Source organism: Pongo abelii, chromosome 7 (assembly GCF_028885655.2).
Source record: "Pongo abelii isolate AG06213 chromosome 7, NHGRI_mPonAbe1-v2.0_pri, whole genome shotgun sequence".
Taxonomy (NCBI): Eukaryota; Metazoa; Chordata; class Mammalia; order Primates; family Hominidae; genus Pongo; species Pongo abelii.
In genome coordinates this window covers 5397505-5414551 of record NC_071992.2, presented here as the reverse complement: position 1 = coordinate 5414551, position 17047 = coordinate 5397505, and positions in this window count along the sequence as shown.

Sequence of the window (17047 nt, the reverse complement as noted above, 5' to 3'; positions counted from 1 at the left end):
AAGCGAGCCTGGGCAATAGCGGGCGCCCCTCCCCCAGCCTCGCTGCCAACTTGCTGTTTGATCTCAGACTGCTGTGCTAGCAATCAGCGAGACTCCGTGGGCGTAGGACCCTCTGAGCCAGGTGCGGGCTATAATCTCCTGGGGCACCATTTCCTAAGCCCATCGGAAAAGCACAGTATTCAGGTGGGAGTGGCCCGATTTTCCAGGTGCCGTCTGTCACCCCTGGAAAGGGAACTCCCTGACCCCTTGCACTTCCCGAGTGAGGCAATGCCTCGCCCCTGCTTCAGCTGGCACACGGTGCACTCACCCACTGATCTGTGCCCACTGTCTGGCACTCCCTAGTGAGATGAACACGGTACCTCAGATGGAAATGCAGAAATCACCCGTCTTCTGCGTCGCTCACGCTGGGAGCTGTAGACCGGAGCTGTTCCTATTCGGCCATCTTGGCTCCTCCTCGGACCTGTGTTTTAAACTAACAGATGAGGTGTGCCTGTCAGCTGCTCAGATGATGACTGAGTTACATTGCAGGCAAAGGGAGTTTCAATGCCTAGGCTCTGCGGCTGTGAACATAGTAAACAGTGTGCTTAAAATATGACAAGAAGTATGCTTTACCTGGGGTGGAGTGAGCAGGGAAGAGAGCTGCATGGGGTGAGGACAGAGAGGAATCCCACACCTCCATCTCACTAATTAAGAGCTTGCACATTAAGAAAACTGGATTGTATCTTTAAACAGTTTGGAAAGACTTTTATTCCTTTTTTTTAAATTCTTAGTTTATCTGCCATACTTTCAGCTTTTATATAGTTGAAAACATTTTCTTTGGCGATCATACCCTTATAATCCCCTCTTTCTCCATAAGAATCATCATGAGTGCCCCCACCAGCTCCTCTTCTGTATAGTATGCCAAAAAGATGTCAGTTTGTAAATTTTCTTGGCTACAATTTGCATTTCTGTGTCTATGTGCCTAAAACGACATCACCCCAATCAGGTACTCCCTGTCTCTCTTACACCAACGATTTCTGTTCCATAAAGTCTATCTCGCCTTCTAGCATTCTATAAAATTTATTTATTTAATATGTTCACTGTTTATTTCGCCAAGTCAAATGTAAAATCGACAAAAGGCACTTAATTTTATCTTCCTTACACACACTAATGTATATCCCTAGAACCTACAATCGTGCCTAGTATAGTAAGTAGGTACTCACTAAATATTGTTGAATGAGTGAATGGATGCCACCTCCGAGGTATAGTTTCATTTCAGCCCTCTCTTATGATCTTCAATCCCACATCTCCAACAACTTACTGGTTATTACAAGTTCAGTGATGAAATTCTACGTGCCTAATACCTCATCCCTATAAATTGACTTATCTTCCATTATGCAATATGTCAGCAAACACCATTACCATCTGCCCAACTATTCAGTCTGGAAATCTTACGATCTGGACTCCATCTTCTTTCTAGCTGGCACCATGCAGTCACATCCTGTTGGCTTTCTCTCCCCTACGTCTCCCACAGCCACAGCCGTGTGTTCATTCCAACCTTCACTCTTCTAGTTGAGGACATCATCATTTCTTGACTGACCACTTTCCGTAACCATTTCAGTCATCCTCATGGAGCTGATACAAAACCCTAATATCAGCTGACCTCACTTTCTACCACATCAACACGTAATTTTTTTGAGACATACTCTCACTCTGTCACCCAAGCTGGAGTGCAGTGGCAAGTTCTTGGCTCACTGCAACCTCTGCCTCCCAGGTTCAAGCGATTCTCCTGCCTGAGCCTCCCGAGTAACTGGGATTACAGGTGCATGCCACCAGGCCCAGCTAATTTTTTTTTTTTTTTGGTATTTTTAGTAGAGATGGTGTTTCACAATCTCAGCCAGGCTGATCTCGAACTCCTGACCTCGTGATCTGCCCACCTTGGCCTCCTAAACTGCTGGGATTACAGGTGTGAGCCACCATGCCCGCCATCAACAGGTACCTTTTAAAAGGCAAAGTTGAAGAGGTCACTCTGGTATTTGTGCCCCTCTATATGTATATTGGTTGGAGAAGCCTGCTGTCACAAAACGCTACAGGCTGGGTGGCTTAAACAACAGAAACATATTTTCTCATAGTTCTTGAGATTGACGTGCCAAGATCAAGGCACCAGCATGATTGCGTTCTCTGAGAGCTCCCTTCCTGGCTTGCAGATGGCTGTCTTATTGCTATGTCCTCATATGGCCTTTCCTTGGTAAGTGTACAGGGGGAAAGGAGAGAGAAAGAGAGAGAGAGAGAGCATGCAAGCAAACGTACCCTAGCTCTCTGGTGTCACTCCTTCAAAGGACATTCATCTGACAGGATCGGGGCCCATCCCTATGACTCCCTTCAAGCTTACTTATTTCTTAGAGGTCCCCATCTCCAAATACAGCCACACTGAGGGCCAGGGCTTCAACATATAAATTTGATGGGTGGGGGACAAAAACATTCCGTCCACAACAATAAGTTTATGGTGTGTTGCCACATGGGTGGCACTTTTGATTTTAGGAAAAGTAGCTTCTACACGATGGTGGAGGCGAAGTTTAGCTTCTACGGAGTTGAGGTGTAGTAGGTAAAGGAATGGTGAATAAATGTGGACAGCATTTCCAGAACTTTACCTCAGAAAGGGAGTCGTGACAAAGGATGAGAGACAGACCGTGAGGCAGGTGAGATCCAGATGAGTCTTCAGAGGTTGGGAGAGGGATTTGGATATTTATTAGGCCATCGGTGCTACTGAGAAAAAAAGTAGAGAAGCCACACTTATGGGATAGCTCATCCCCCATCCCATCCTGTCCTCCAACTCACACTTGCCAACAGGAGAGGTGTGCACTGGACAGGACCTGGTAGAGTACAAGATGGTACCTACCTTGTTAGGATGCAAGAACACTTGGCAAGCTTGTATAGCCATAGATCATTGCTTTCACCACCTGTCATGAGCACCTGAAGCCAAAATATAAAAATTCAATGTCTGTCCATGTACATAGAAAATCAAGTCCGGATAGGATATGGCGCTATATCAGTAACTCTCTAACTTGCACTTGACATTTCCACACTGGCTAGCTATTTACTTTTTGATCTTAAGATTGACATTTCCTTATAGCCTACCATGAGCTGGATTTCCTTGTTTCCTCCCCCATTGTCCTTGCATACTGTTTTACAATGATTTAGTCATATTTAATTTAGAGAGTTTTGGGGAAGAAATGCCTCTTGCCCTTCAGCCCTCCTTTCAGGAGCTAACTAGTGAATGAAAATAATTTAATCAGCTCGGAGCTCCTTATGAGAAACAGAGATAATCAGCCTTTAAAGGCTAGTGCAGTGTGATGCTTGTAATCCTTATAGTTCTTCACTGCTTGTTAGGACAGTATTTAACAAGATACTTCTTCACAAAACATGGGGGGAGGCATTGAACCTATTGGCAGATGCTTTGTCCTCAGAGGAAGTATTTCCTGATTCAAATAAATGACAATTTTAATCTCCTTAGAAAATGTCTGTCTTTATGATAGATTGTTACTAAAATGTTTATTCTGATGATACATTAATTGAAAAATCAGTCTTCTTCTTCTTCTCCTCCTCCTCCTTCTTCTCCTTCTCCTTTTCCTTCTCCTTCTCCTTCTCCTTCTCCATCTCCTTCTCCTTCTCCTTCTCCTTCTCCTTCTCCTTCTCCTTCTCCTTTTTCCTTTGAGACAGGGTCTCCCTCTGTCTCCCAGGCTGGAGTGCAGTGGCACAATCTCAGCTCACTGCAACCTCCACCTCCCATGTTAAAGCCATCCTCCCACCTCAGCCTCCCAAGTAGCTGAGATTATAGGCATGCACTACCATGCCCAGCTAATTTTTGTATTGTTCCATAGAGGCAGAGTTTCACCATGTTTGCCAGACTGGTTTTGAACTCCTGACCTCAAGTGATTCACTCACCTTGGCCTCCTAAAGTTCTGAGTTTACAGGCGTGAGCTACCACTCTCGGCCCCATTTCTTCTTCAACTTTTTGTGGGCCTGGGGCAGCCATGGCCCCTCAGTCCATTTGTCTGAAGCCTTTGAGTGCTACTCAAAATAGTCTGTCCCAGAAGGCAGCATCCTATGTGAGGAAACACAGAGTGCCTCTCACCAGTTCTGATAGTACAGATAGCTGTTGCTGTAGTATTGAAACAATAATTCACTGTGTTTCCAAGCTCTAAATCTCAGAACAATCTTTGCAGCACTTCAACTCCCATATAGAAAGATTTGCTTCCACTATGCCAGAGTTCAGCCAGTGCAATTTAGAATCGTTAAAATGTGCGGCCCTGCTAATCAGAGCTTATCATGAAAACACCACCGCAGCCTTCACAATAGACGGGCTATTAGCACCACTATAATTCTCTGAATTCTGTGCCGCCTGGGCATATTTCATCAGGCTGTCCAGTTAATCCTCCCACAAAGAAGTGAGACTGTCAGACTCACTGGAATCAGCTCTGTTAGAGGCTATAAAACTATATGAAAAAGTAGTTGTAAATGGTTTGAGTGTATAAATTATTAATGCCAGTAATTAAATTAGAAATTACAAAAGGAAAGGATTTGGCCCAGTCTACTTGATGATGCAGAGCCTTTGCTGAGGATTTTGGAACACCTTTCCAGAATTTGCATGTTTTGTGAATTTAATATTTATTATTCTGTCAGGGTCACGTAACATACCTTTTATTTATTTGGACAGAAAGTAATATGCAAAGGTAAAATGAATCACACCGAAACATAATTGATGGAAACAAATCAGCTTTTAAATAAGATGACAGGTCACAAGGCAGCCCATGATAAATAAGTCAGCAGTATGTACTGCCTGTTGTTTGTTTTCAGTAGGTAGTAGACTTTTTAAAGGACTTTACAAAGATGTCCAAGCCTTTGGTCCTTGAGGAGCCTTCTTTGGCTAAAATCCAAGCATATTTTTATAGCCTACTGCTATTAAGATAATTATAATGTAGGAACCAAAATATATCTTCAATTTGAGAATCAAGAGACATGGATTATAGTGAACATGCTGTTATTAAATTGCTGAGTGACCTTAAACAGCATTTCATAACCTGAAACATTTTACTTCTACAAGAATGAATTAACTGATCTTTAAAACGACAGAGGGACCACTCACCTAACATCACCTTGTTTTGTTTTTATACCTGTTCTCTTAATATACCTTATGGATATACAAACAAAACACAAGATTCTGCATTTTTTCAACCTTTTTTACAGTATGATTTATTGTCAGGGTTCTTGAATGTATTTGAGCTTCATATATTTGAAACATAACTTTATTAAGGTACAATTTTAAAATTTTATGTATTACTTGTAGTATATCTATCTCTGTGCTTCGTGATTGTAACACACGCTCTTGTGTGGTAATTTAACATATATTTACTGAAGATCCACATTAATATTGATAAATGGTAGTATTATTTCAGTCTTACAATATGCTGAACATTTTCCTGCACCTTATCTTATTATTGTAAAGAACTGTATACAAGAAATACTACTAAACTAATTTTACTGACAATAATATAAAAACTTAGAAAAAATATGCATTTGCAAATCTTACAAAGCTAATAAGTAAATAGAAACAAATGTAAAGACTTACCCCAGAATCTGAATGCCGCTAACATTTGTTTACTGATACTTAATTCCAGTATAGGGATCTTATAATCTAAATAGGACTACAGAAGTGAACAAGACATCAATATAATAAAGATTACCAAATAGGGAGTGTATTACACATATATGAAAATAATTTGAGTTTAATACCTTAATAAAGTCATATGATAAAATTCACAGCTAAGACAAATATTTTGCTAAGACACTGGATTTTAGTCTAGAAAATAGGAGCACCTTTGTAAATCCATATTATGCACTGCATAAAATAAAATGCAAAATAATAATTATGATAGTAGATACTGACTCTAGTTGTAAGTCATTCAAAATGGACTTGTCAAGACCTTCCCAGATAGAAGATGAACTGACCCACAAAAAAAAGTGGTAGTTGAGATCAGCATGTCATAATGCTCTAGGTTAGAGAGAGCAGAATGTGAGGAACGTGGCAGAGTAGACCCAGCAGCAACGGCAGTGACAGAATGCGGAAGAGGGCAATGAGAAGTGTTCAAACAGCAACTATCAGAAAGAAGTGGGAGAAGAGGGGCTGGAGAGAGGAGCTCTCCCAGGTGCTGATAATAATAGCGCTAGAGGGAGAACAGACCAGTTGTGACTGTGGGGGCAGATTTTCTACTTCCTTTTCAGTCTTTATTTTCTGCTAAAAACCCTCCACTGTGCTGTGGGATGTACTGACACCAAGAGTTTCTCCCTCCATACCCCAGGTTTAGCCGAGGGTTTACCATACCTTGGTTACGGCTCCAATGGCTTTTTTGGTCCTTTTAAATAGATAAATAAATAAAATAAATGCAAATAGTGTGATTCAACAGAACTTTGCTACTTAGAATATTCATGTGGACTCCAGCATTGTACAATGGTAAAAGAATTTAGATCCTGGAAATTATTTTCAGCTAACTGCAGGATTACGAAGAGTGTAAACCGCTATGAATACTTCAATTTGCCAAAAGTATGAGTCGTTAGGAAAGGCAGACTACTTAACTTTTTTTCACTTTTAAAAATGCATTTAATAATATTGTGTTTACATTTTATAATAGCATGTGTAGGACAGTACTTGAAATAGCATGAAGTTCAGAAGCAGCACAAAAGGGCATAGATTCAAAAAGACCCCAAAACTGTCTTCTGCTATTTACTAACTCTGGTTACTGGAGAAGCCTTGCATTTTATTATAATACTTTTAAATTAAATCTTCTTTCCGATGATACAGAAACAAAGCCAAAATAGCATAATAGAGCTGACATGAAGCCTAAATAATATAGTATAATTGAAAGGTGTCTCAAACTGTAGCATGCAGTTACTATTCTAAAAAACTTAGTAACATTTTTCCTCTCCTGTGTCAATCTCATTTTTGTGGAGTTGCCATGGCTTAACTTTTGGTTGAGAACTAAAAGTCAACTTCACCTTTACATTAGAGTTTGATTTTCGAAGAAATATTTGTAAGTTGATAAAAGATGATAAAACTTTAGAAAAAAATAATCACACTTGAAAAAATTGTATGATGTTCAAACAAATAAGCCAAAAGGTGCTTGCCTTAATTAAGGAATTCAGCTAAGAATTATTTGAAATTTAGTCATGAAGTCTTTGCCCATGCCTATATCCTGAATGGTATTGCCTCGGTTTTCTTCTAGGGTTTTTTTTTTCTTTGACTAGAGTTACGTGTCAATGTCAATGAGAGTGATATCCTATGAGGACTGCATATCGATTTTATTTATATGGGAATGCTTGAATATGGCTCATGTTGTTTAAGGGAAAGATGTTTTATTTAGACTGCTGGTAGCTGTCACACTATGCAAACTGGAACCAATTATTCTGGTTACATGACAGCTAAGGCATGAAACAAATCAACAGATGAAGTTTGAGTTGGGGAGGATGTGACTGTCTTGAGGCTTTCTTTGTACTTTAAAGTTGCTCTTTGTTAAGTCACCTTTAAAGCAGGATCTGTATGCTTTAGTGTGCTTTAATTCACCTACTAATTTCCTAAGATTGAAACTACAACAAGTAATAATTTTCAAAGAAAAAGATTTTCTGGTTGCATGTTTGTCATCCAGTGAGTTAGTCTTGTCTTTACTTTCAAACATAGCATTATTGATCAATTCTTTCATTGTTTCAGGAAATACCAGAGACCTATAAAATACATAATATTCTGGGATTCATCATTAATGGTTCAGTTTTTCTCCAGAAAGTTGTAGCCTCAAAATCTAATCCAGAGGTCAAAAACATGATACTATAGGAATAAGTCTTGCACATTGAAGAAAGGCCTATTTATATTTGATGTTTTGTCCTAATCTGAGATCCCTATCCTAAGAACAATTTTTTTTTTTTTTTTTTTGCTTTTATGCCTCTTGGTCAAGGCAAATGACCTCATACAAGGACCATGTTCTGTCAGAGTTTTGCAGTTCATGCTAGTGCAGGAAGTAAAAGAAATTTGGAGTTAGATCTGGATATTAATCCCAGCTCTGTTCACTTGCTATGTACAGTCTGGGGTGTGTGCCATGATTTTTAAGTGTAAAGAAAGAATAATAATACCTAAGTATAACATTAATTGCAATGAAAGTATATATAAATCGACTATTCAAAAAGCACCAAACAAGCCATAAAGCATATGAGAAAGAGAGTAAAACACATATAAGCCCCCACAATTATTTCTTTTCGCCTTCTAAACTTTTTGACTATGTACAAGATGGTCTGCAAGTTACCACTGGGAATTTAAAAATTAAGTCTAGTTTTCTGCTTCGTTGTCTAAGTATACAAATTCATAAATATGAAAACAATGTTTAAAGCTACGTACAAAAAAATTGCAAATATGTCATTTACTGGGAGGAAAACTCACAATGAGGAATCAAGGATGAGTTTATCAAGGAGGTGGCATTTGATCCTGGCCATAATGCACTGGTAGGCTGTTGAAAAATAGAATTTCATTTTAGGACCGGCATAATAATGACATTGATTAAATACAGAAAATTAGAATTTGAGAAGTTGTATGGGAAGAGAGGGTAATGCATAGATGAGGAATCGAGTACATGTAAAAAGAAAAAAAAAGAGAGAGAGAGAGAGAGAAACATAGTGGGGAAGGTAGCTGGGGGTTAGGGAATATGGAATCCTGATCAAAGTGCCACTTTAACCTGGGGAAGGGCAATCTAACTAGCAGAAATCCAGTAGACTTCTCCTGCACAGTTTCAACCCAGGAGCCTTGTCTGTGCTATTTCCTTTGTTTTTAGTGTTCTTCCTTCCCATCTATCTACGTATGCATGTTCCACCCTAGCTATCTTTAAGCTTTCAAGCCACTTTCTCCATGAAACCTTACTTAACGTCCCGCGTGACAAACCCCCTTCCTCTCAGTCCATATTTTGACATGTGTGTTTACAAATCAGGACATAACTAGGTAGAAAATGAAGCCATATGCCCCAACTAAATCTTTTGTTTTCTTTTTTCTTTTTAAATTTTCCATTTTTTGTTTTTATCGCTACCTAATAGGTGCATATATTTAAGGGTTACATGAGATATTTTGATACAGGCATGCAATGTGTAATATACACATCAGGGTGAATGGGGTATCCATCACATCAAGCATTTATGCATTGTGTCACAAACATCACAACTAAAGGAGTAGGTCACTAACATACTTCTTTAGTTATTTTAAAGTGTACAATTAAATTATTATTGACTCTGTTGTGCTATCAAATACTGTCTTACTCATTCTTTCTAACTACTTTTTGTACCCATTAATCATCCCCAGTGCCCCCCTCCCCTCATCTCCCTAATACCCTTCCCAGCCTCTGGTAACTCTGAGGATGTCATCACAAAAGCCTGCCATAGCAATGTGACATGCACACAAGATTCTCAGAAAGTATCTGAGACTCCAATTGTTTACTGAAGAAAGTGCGGATGTCTTCCGAACCTACTTGTCCTTCAGGCATGAGCTTAGAGCTTATGCATGCATCTCAGATACTTTATGAATCTAGTATCACCAAACACAGAGAGGTCAGTACTTCTTCATGACCAACTACCCTAAACACCATACTCACTAGCTATGAGAGAGCTAGATCATAGAATTTCCAGGTTCCTTCCAGTTCTAAAAGCCCACATGTTCTATTATATGCAGGAATATTAGGCACTTGCCCAATTTGAAAAATAATTGTTTTAATTGCTTTTTGATTTAAGATACTGTCTTTATCATACATGTTTCTTTTTGGTTTAACTGCAGTAATGATTAGTCATTTACATTTTATATCTGTGCAATAAAACATTTAAGCTTCTAAAATGCCAGTCATCCAAAAACCATGTGTGCATAATGATAAATTCTTAGCAAAACCTGTATTATAGTGGTTTTCTAAATAATTTATTTCACAATCCTCATATTCCTCATTGACAGTTAAAATCCAGGATTAAGCTAGCCACTCAACCAGTGAATAAAAACACTTTCTTGATATAAGGACAAACTGAAAGTTAATAGAAAATATAGTTGTTACATTCACTTATTAAAGAATCAGTTTCTAATTAATACTCTAAGTAAATTGAGAGTTGGCTGTACGTGTCTCATTTACCTTCCCTAAGTATTGGTTTTACGCATTTTCTTTGTGTCTGACTATCTGTTAGGTTATATGATTTGACTTGTAGTTTGAAATTAAAGTTTAGTTATATGTTTCCAGCAGTATGACCAATTCAATATCTGAACAAAGTTCTCACTTTAAAGTTTAAGATAAAAAAATAAAAATCTATTAAATGTCTCATTTAACTTAAAGAAAATAGAAAATCCTCAGAGGTGGGGAAAAAAAAGCAAACAAAGTTAAAGAAAAACTTTAGAGCATTAAGAAAAGACTGAAGCTACTTCACACTGGAGTATCTGCTAAAGACCAGAGAGCTACAGCTCAGGTGTTCATGGCTCAGCCAGGTAGCTCATCAAGGTGGGAGTCCGACACAGGATCCCCAAAGTCAGGACACTAAGAGCCTGCACTCAAATATAGGATGACCTAATCGAAGAACTAAACACACACAGATGCACGCACACACACATGTATAGGCATGTACACATACACACGCACACATGTGTGCACACACAGCAAGTAACACATGTACACACAAATGCATATGCACACAAGTGTGCACACACACAAACACACATGCACACACATATGCATACATACACACGCATGCACAGACACACACAGCACTGTAGGTCAATAAGGATATCTGCTGTGTCATTATTGGTATTGGAGAAATGGGAAAAATATCTCCCCTCAGAATTTGTAACTACAGCTGCCCTCCCATGTCCACCTTTGCATTACCTACATTTCCTGAGAGGCCTCAAGCCCTGAGTTATTTTAGAGCAAACTTTGCTTGATAATGGCACAGTAGTTTATCCTAGGACTTTTTTTTTTAACACTGGCCTCAAATAATTCCCAAAGATCAAGCTTAAAAAATAGTAATAATTATAAGTGTTATTTTTATGACTGTATTATTTTGTTATAATAATAATCCCACAACCAATAAAATAAGGCATGATGGCAAGAATCAGTCAGACTATGAGTAGCAGGGCAGGCCGATAATGTGCAAATGTTTACATTCTAGGCATGCATTTAAATAAATATTTTGAAAAGATAAGAATAAAATTATTTAAATTAACAATGCTATTTTAAAGGAATAAATAAAATTTCTAGAGATAAAAATACAGGGCTGGGCACAGTGGCTCACACCTGTAATCCCAGCACTATAGGAGTCTGAGGCAGGCGGATCACTTGAGGTCAGGAGTTCGAGACCAGCCTGGTCGACATGGTGAAACCCCATCTCTACTAAAAACACAAAAATTAGCCTGGTGTGGTGGCAGCCACCTGTAATCTCAGCTGCTTGGGAGGCTGAGTCAGAAGAATTGTTTGAACCCAGGAGGCAGAGGTTACAGGGAGCCAAGATCACACCATTGCATTCCAAGCCTGAGCAGAGAAGTAAGACTCTGTCTAAGAAAAAAAAGAAAAACAAACAAAAAATTAAAAAAAAGAAAAGAAAAGAAAAAAATTACAGTAGCTTAAATGAAACTACAGTGACTGGGTTAAACAGCCAGTTAGTCACTATTGGTGAGAACGAGTTGAAGAGAGTTATCACGAGGTCAATCAAAGCACCAAGATGACAGGCAGAATTATGAGATTGGAGACTATAAAACAGAATATGTTTATGATATCATGTTAGAAAAATACATTTTTAATTCAGACAGAAAACTTCAGAAATAAGTTCCAACGACATTAAAATTAACAACTTATCTTCATCAAAATCTTCAGTAAAAAAGTAAAAAGTGAAGTCCCATACTTGGGAGAGTTATTTATCAAACATATAATTTACAAAAAGATTTATAGCCTGGAATTTTTAAGTCTTAGAAAATAGTTAGAAAATTTTAAGTCTTAGAAAATAGTAAGAAAATGTCAATATTCCATTAGAAAAAAAAAAAAGAATGGAAGACTTGAAGGAAAATCTCATGAAGAGATTTGCAACCTGACTCGTTTGTAAGGAACTGCAAATTAAATCTTCAATAAAAAAACTTTTACCAGGACTGAATTTCTAAAAATTCTAAAGATGGACAATTTTGGGGGTTGGCAAGGAAGCAGTGTTCTTGGAACTATTGTATACTTCTTGTGGTTAAAAAAAGATAGTCACTTTGGAAATGCAGCCAGAAAAAGAACTGGGATTGTCTGTTGTATTAGTCTATTCTCACAGTGTTATAAAGAACTACCTGAGACTGGGTAATTTATGAAGGAAAGAGGTTTACTTGACTCACAGCTCCACAGGCTGTACAGGAAGCAATGCTGGGCGGCCTCAGGAAACTTATAATCATGGCCGAAGGTAAAGGGGAAGTGAGCACATCTTACCACGGTGGAACAAGAGAAAGAGAGAGAGCAGGGGGAAGAGCCACACATTTATCAAACAACCATATCTTGTGAGAACAGCAAGGAGGATGTCTGTCCCTGTGATTCAATCACCTCCCAGCAGGCCCCTCCTCCATTGTGAATTACAATTCAGCATGAGATTTGGGTGGGGACACAAAGCCAAACCATATCATCTGTTAAAACTGAACATGTGTACATGCTATAACTCATCAAGCTAGCAATAGAGCCTAGACAGTCATGTGTTCCAGAAGATAATGTGCAAACATACCCACAGTTGCAAATGCTTAAAAGCAAAATGGTAGAAAAAATACAATGGTTCACCAACAATATAAATGATACATGAAGTATAAAATATATAATTCAATTGAAAAATGTAAAAATATTCTATAGGCAATAATACGGGTAAATGACTAGAATGAGAAATTGAGTGAAAAAAGGCAACTTCTATACAACATACAGTATTGTTTCATTTGTAAAAAGTTAAAAACTTGGAAAAATAAGCTATAGAATTATCATCATATTCATATCACAGTGTAGGGGATGAAAAAACCATACATTGAGAATAGCAATTTGCTCTGAAAGGCAAAGAGGAGGCAGGGGCTAGGGTGTTGTGTTCTAAAGGTTTGCTCTGTATCTTTAGCAGAGGGAGGTGCCTTCTAAGAGTCAATTTCTTACTAGAAAGCAGAGGATGCTTTGAAACTGGAATGATTCAGAGGGCTTGTTTGTGAATACGTTATTCAGAATAGCAAGGGCATAGAAACCAGAAGATGTGGTGCTGATAGCTAACCCAGTAGTAGCTAAGCTGTTGCTATCCCTAGGCTGAAGGGTGAGGAGAGAAAGAATAGAGTCATCACTGGAAATGGAAGAAGGGAGACAGATAGTGGAGGCTGCCTTGAGAGATGTAGTGAATTTCAGTCAAGGGGCACAGGCAGCAGAACAGAGGGGGAATCAGCAATACAAGCAACCTGCCTTAAATGCACTTACCCTCTCTTATCTCTTCATAGCGCTGCCAATCCACGGAACACAACTCAAAGCCCCAGGGGCAGAAGGACCCGTCAAAGGATTCCCCAAAGGTCAGTTTCCTGAAGCAGGAAGCAGATGAGCAGTAGAGAACAATTTGAGGGGTAAAAGAAAGATGTCTGGCACCATTTTAAATATTCATTTGTATAAATATTCTAACTTAATTTTACTCTTGCAAAGGAAAGGAGAAAGAACAACTGGGTGAGCCTTTGAATATTAAGGAGGTGAAGCAAATGAATAAAGAGCTCGAAGAAATCACAAAGACACGGGGGACGGAGGAGGTCACAGAGAGAAGGATGAACGTGGAAGATGTTTTCTGAGGAGCTAATTACAGTCATTTGGCTTCACTTTTCCTCGGTCATTTCCACGAAGGGTTCTCACGTTTTAGGAACTCTTTATTTCTCTTGTTCTCATTTTCATGTCAAACTATTTTATCTGAACAAATGTGGTACTGCTAGAAATATACCTCATAGATTTCAACAAACTTATCTTTTCAAAATCTGTTGCTCCTTGCAGAACATCAGAAACTAGGTTAATAATATATTTCTCTGAGGGCTCTGTTCTGTTCCATTGATCTATATCTCTGTTTTGGTACCAGTACCATGCTGTTTTGGTTACTGTAGCCTTGTAGCATTTGACCCAGCCATCCCATTACTGGGTATATACCCAAAGGACTATAAATCATGCTACTATAAAGACACATGCACACGTATGTTTACTGTGGCACTATTCACAATAGCAAAGACTTGGAACCAACCCAAATGTCCAACAATGATAGACTGGATTAAGAAAATGTGGCACATCTACACCATGGAATACTATGCAGCCATAAAAAATGATGAGTTCATGTCCTTTGTAGGGACATGGATGAAGTTGGAAACCATCATTCTCAGTAAAGTATCGCAAGGACAAAAAACCAAACACCTTATGTTCTCACTCATAGATGGGAATTGAACAATGAGAACACATGGACACAGGAAGGGGAACATCACACTCTAGGGACTGTTGTGGGGTTGGGGGAGGGGGGAGGGATAGCATTAGGAGATATACCTAATGCTAAATGGCGAGTTAATGGGTACAGCACACCAGCATGGCACATGTTTACATATGTAACTAACCTGCACATTATGCACATGTAACCTAAAACTTAAAGTATAATAATAATAATAATAATAACAATAATAAATAATATATTTCTCTGTAGGAGCAGCTCATGGTAATTTTACTCTGAATCAGCTGAATCAACTATTTTTATAGAAGTCTTGAAGATATTCAAACTATTTTTATAGAGGTCTTGAAGATACTCCAGGAGGTATATATGAAGTTGCAAAGATTACTTTGGCACACTGACATCAGGATTTAGATTATCCACCTGTATTTAAGATGTTCATTGTTATTTTATATTTGGTGAAGACAAGAAAAAAAAAGGAAAGATCATTTCTTCTTTTTTTTTTCTTTGAGACACAGTCTCGCTCTGTCACCCAGGCTGGAGTGCAATGGCATGATATCAGCTCACTGCAACCTCTGCCTCTTGGGTTCAAGCAATTCTCTCACCTCAGCCTCCCCAGTAGCTGGGACTACAGCACCCACCACCACACCCAGCTAATTTTTGTATTTTTAGTAGAGACGGGGTTTTGTCATGTTGGTCAGGTTGGTCTTGAACCCCTGATCTCAGGTGATCCGGCCCCCTCGGCCTCCCAAAGTGCTGGGATTACAGGCGTGCATTTCTTCATTTTAAAAAAAGATAGACTTTATTTGTTAATTTTTGTTCATAGCAAAATTGAAAGCAGGATACAGAGAGCACCTATATATCCCCTGTCCCCATTTAGACACAGCCTACCCCATTATCACCATCTTCTCCCAAAGTGGTGCATTTCTTGTAATAGATGAACCTAAATTGATATATCTTTACCACCTAGAGTCCCTAGTTTACATTAGGATTTACACTTGGTGTTGTATGTTCTATGAGAATGGAAAAATGTGTAATGATGTGCATCCACCTTTAATTTATCCTAGTATGCTATGGCACAGAAACTATGCATATGGAGCAGCTTTGCTGCCTTACAAATCCCCTGTTCTGTGCCTCTTTATGCCTCCCTCCTCCCTCGCTCCTGGAAACCACCAATATTTTTACTGTCTCCATTGTTTTACCATTTCTAGAATGTCATGTTGTTGGAACCGTACAGTGTATAGCTTTCTCAGGTTGTCTTCTTTCACTTAGGAATATGTATTTAAGGTTCTTCCATGTCTTTTCATGGCTCGAAAGCTCATTTCTTTTTAGTGCTGGATAATGTTCCATTGTCTAGATGTACCAGAGTACACCCATTCAACCCCTGAAGACATGTTTGTTGCTCCCAGGCTTTAGCAATTATTAACAAACCTGCAACAAACATCTGTGGCCAGGTTTTTATGTGGGCATAAGTTTTCAACTCCTTTGGTTAAACAACAGTGAGCATGATTGCTGGGTTGCATGGTGAGAGTATGTTTCCCAGTTTGGAAGACTGTCAAACTTCCAAAGTGGATGAGGCATTTTGCATTTTACCAGCAATGCATGAGCTTTCTGCTGCCCCACACCCTCACCAGCATTTGGTGCTGTCATTATTCTGGATTTTGGTCATTCTCCCAGGTGTGTATGGTGGCACGTCACTGCTCGTTCAATTTGTATTTCATTGATGACATGTAATGTGGAGCATCTTCTCATATGCTTACTTGTCATCTGCATATCTTCTGTGGGAAAGTATTAAGTTTTTTGGCTGATTTTTAAATTGGATTGTTTGTGTTCTTAATGCTGAATTGTTAAAGTTCTTTGTATATTTTGGATAACAGTCCTCTACCAAATGTGTCTCACAAATATTTACTCCTGGTCTGTGGCTTACCTTCTCATTTCTTGACATTGCCTTTCAAAGTACAGAAATTTTAAATTTTAGTATAGTCCAATTTGTGATTGTTCCTTTCATGGGTTGTGTCTGGTGTTGAATCTAAAAGGCCATTGCCATACCCAAGGTCATCAAGAATTTTCTCCTAGTTTCTGTTCTAGGAGTTTTATAGTTTCCCATTTTACATTTAGGCATATGATTCATTGGAGATAATTTTTTGAAGGGTACAGTGTCTATGCTTACGTTCATTTCTTAAAATGTGGCTGTGCAGTTGTTCTAGCACCATTTATTGATAAGGCTGTCTTTTCTCCATTGTACTGCCTTTGCTTCTTTGTCAAATATCACTTGAATATGTTTACATGAGTCTACTTCTGGGTTATGTATTTTGTTCCATTGTTCTATTTGTCTATTTTTCAGATATATTTGTCTATTCAGTAAAGACAAGAACACCACATTGTCTTGGTTATTGTAGCTTCATGGTAAGTCATTCATTTGGGTAGTGTTAGCCTCCAACTTTGTTTTTCTCTGGCAATATTGTTGGCTCTTCTGGGCCATTTTCCTGTCCATATAAACTTTTGAGTCACCTTCTTGATACTCCCCCAATAAAAACTCTGAAACCTCCTTTATTTTTAAATGTCAAATATATTC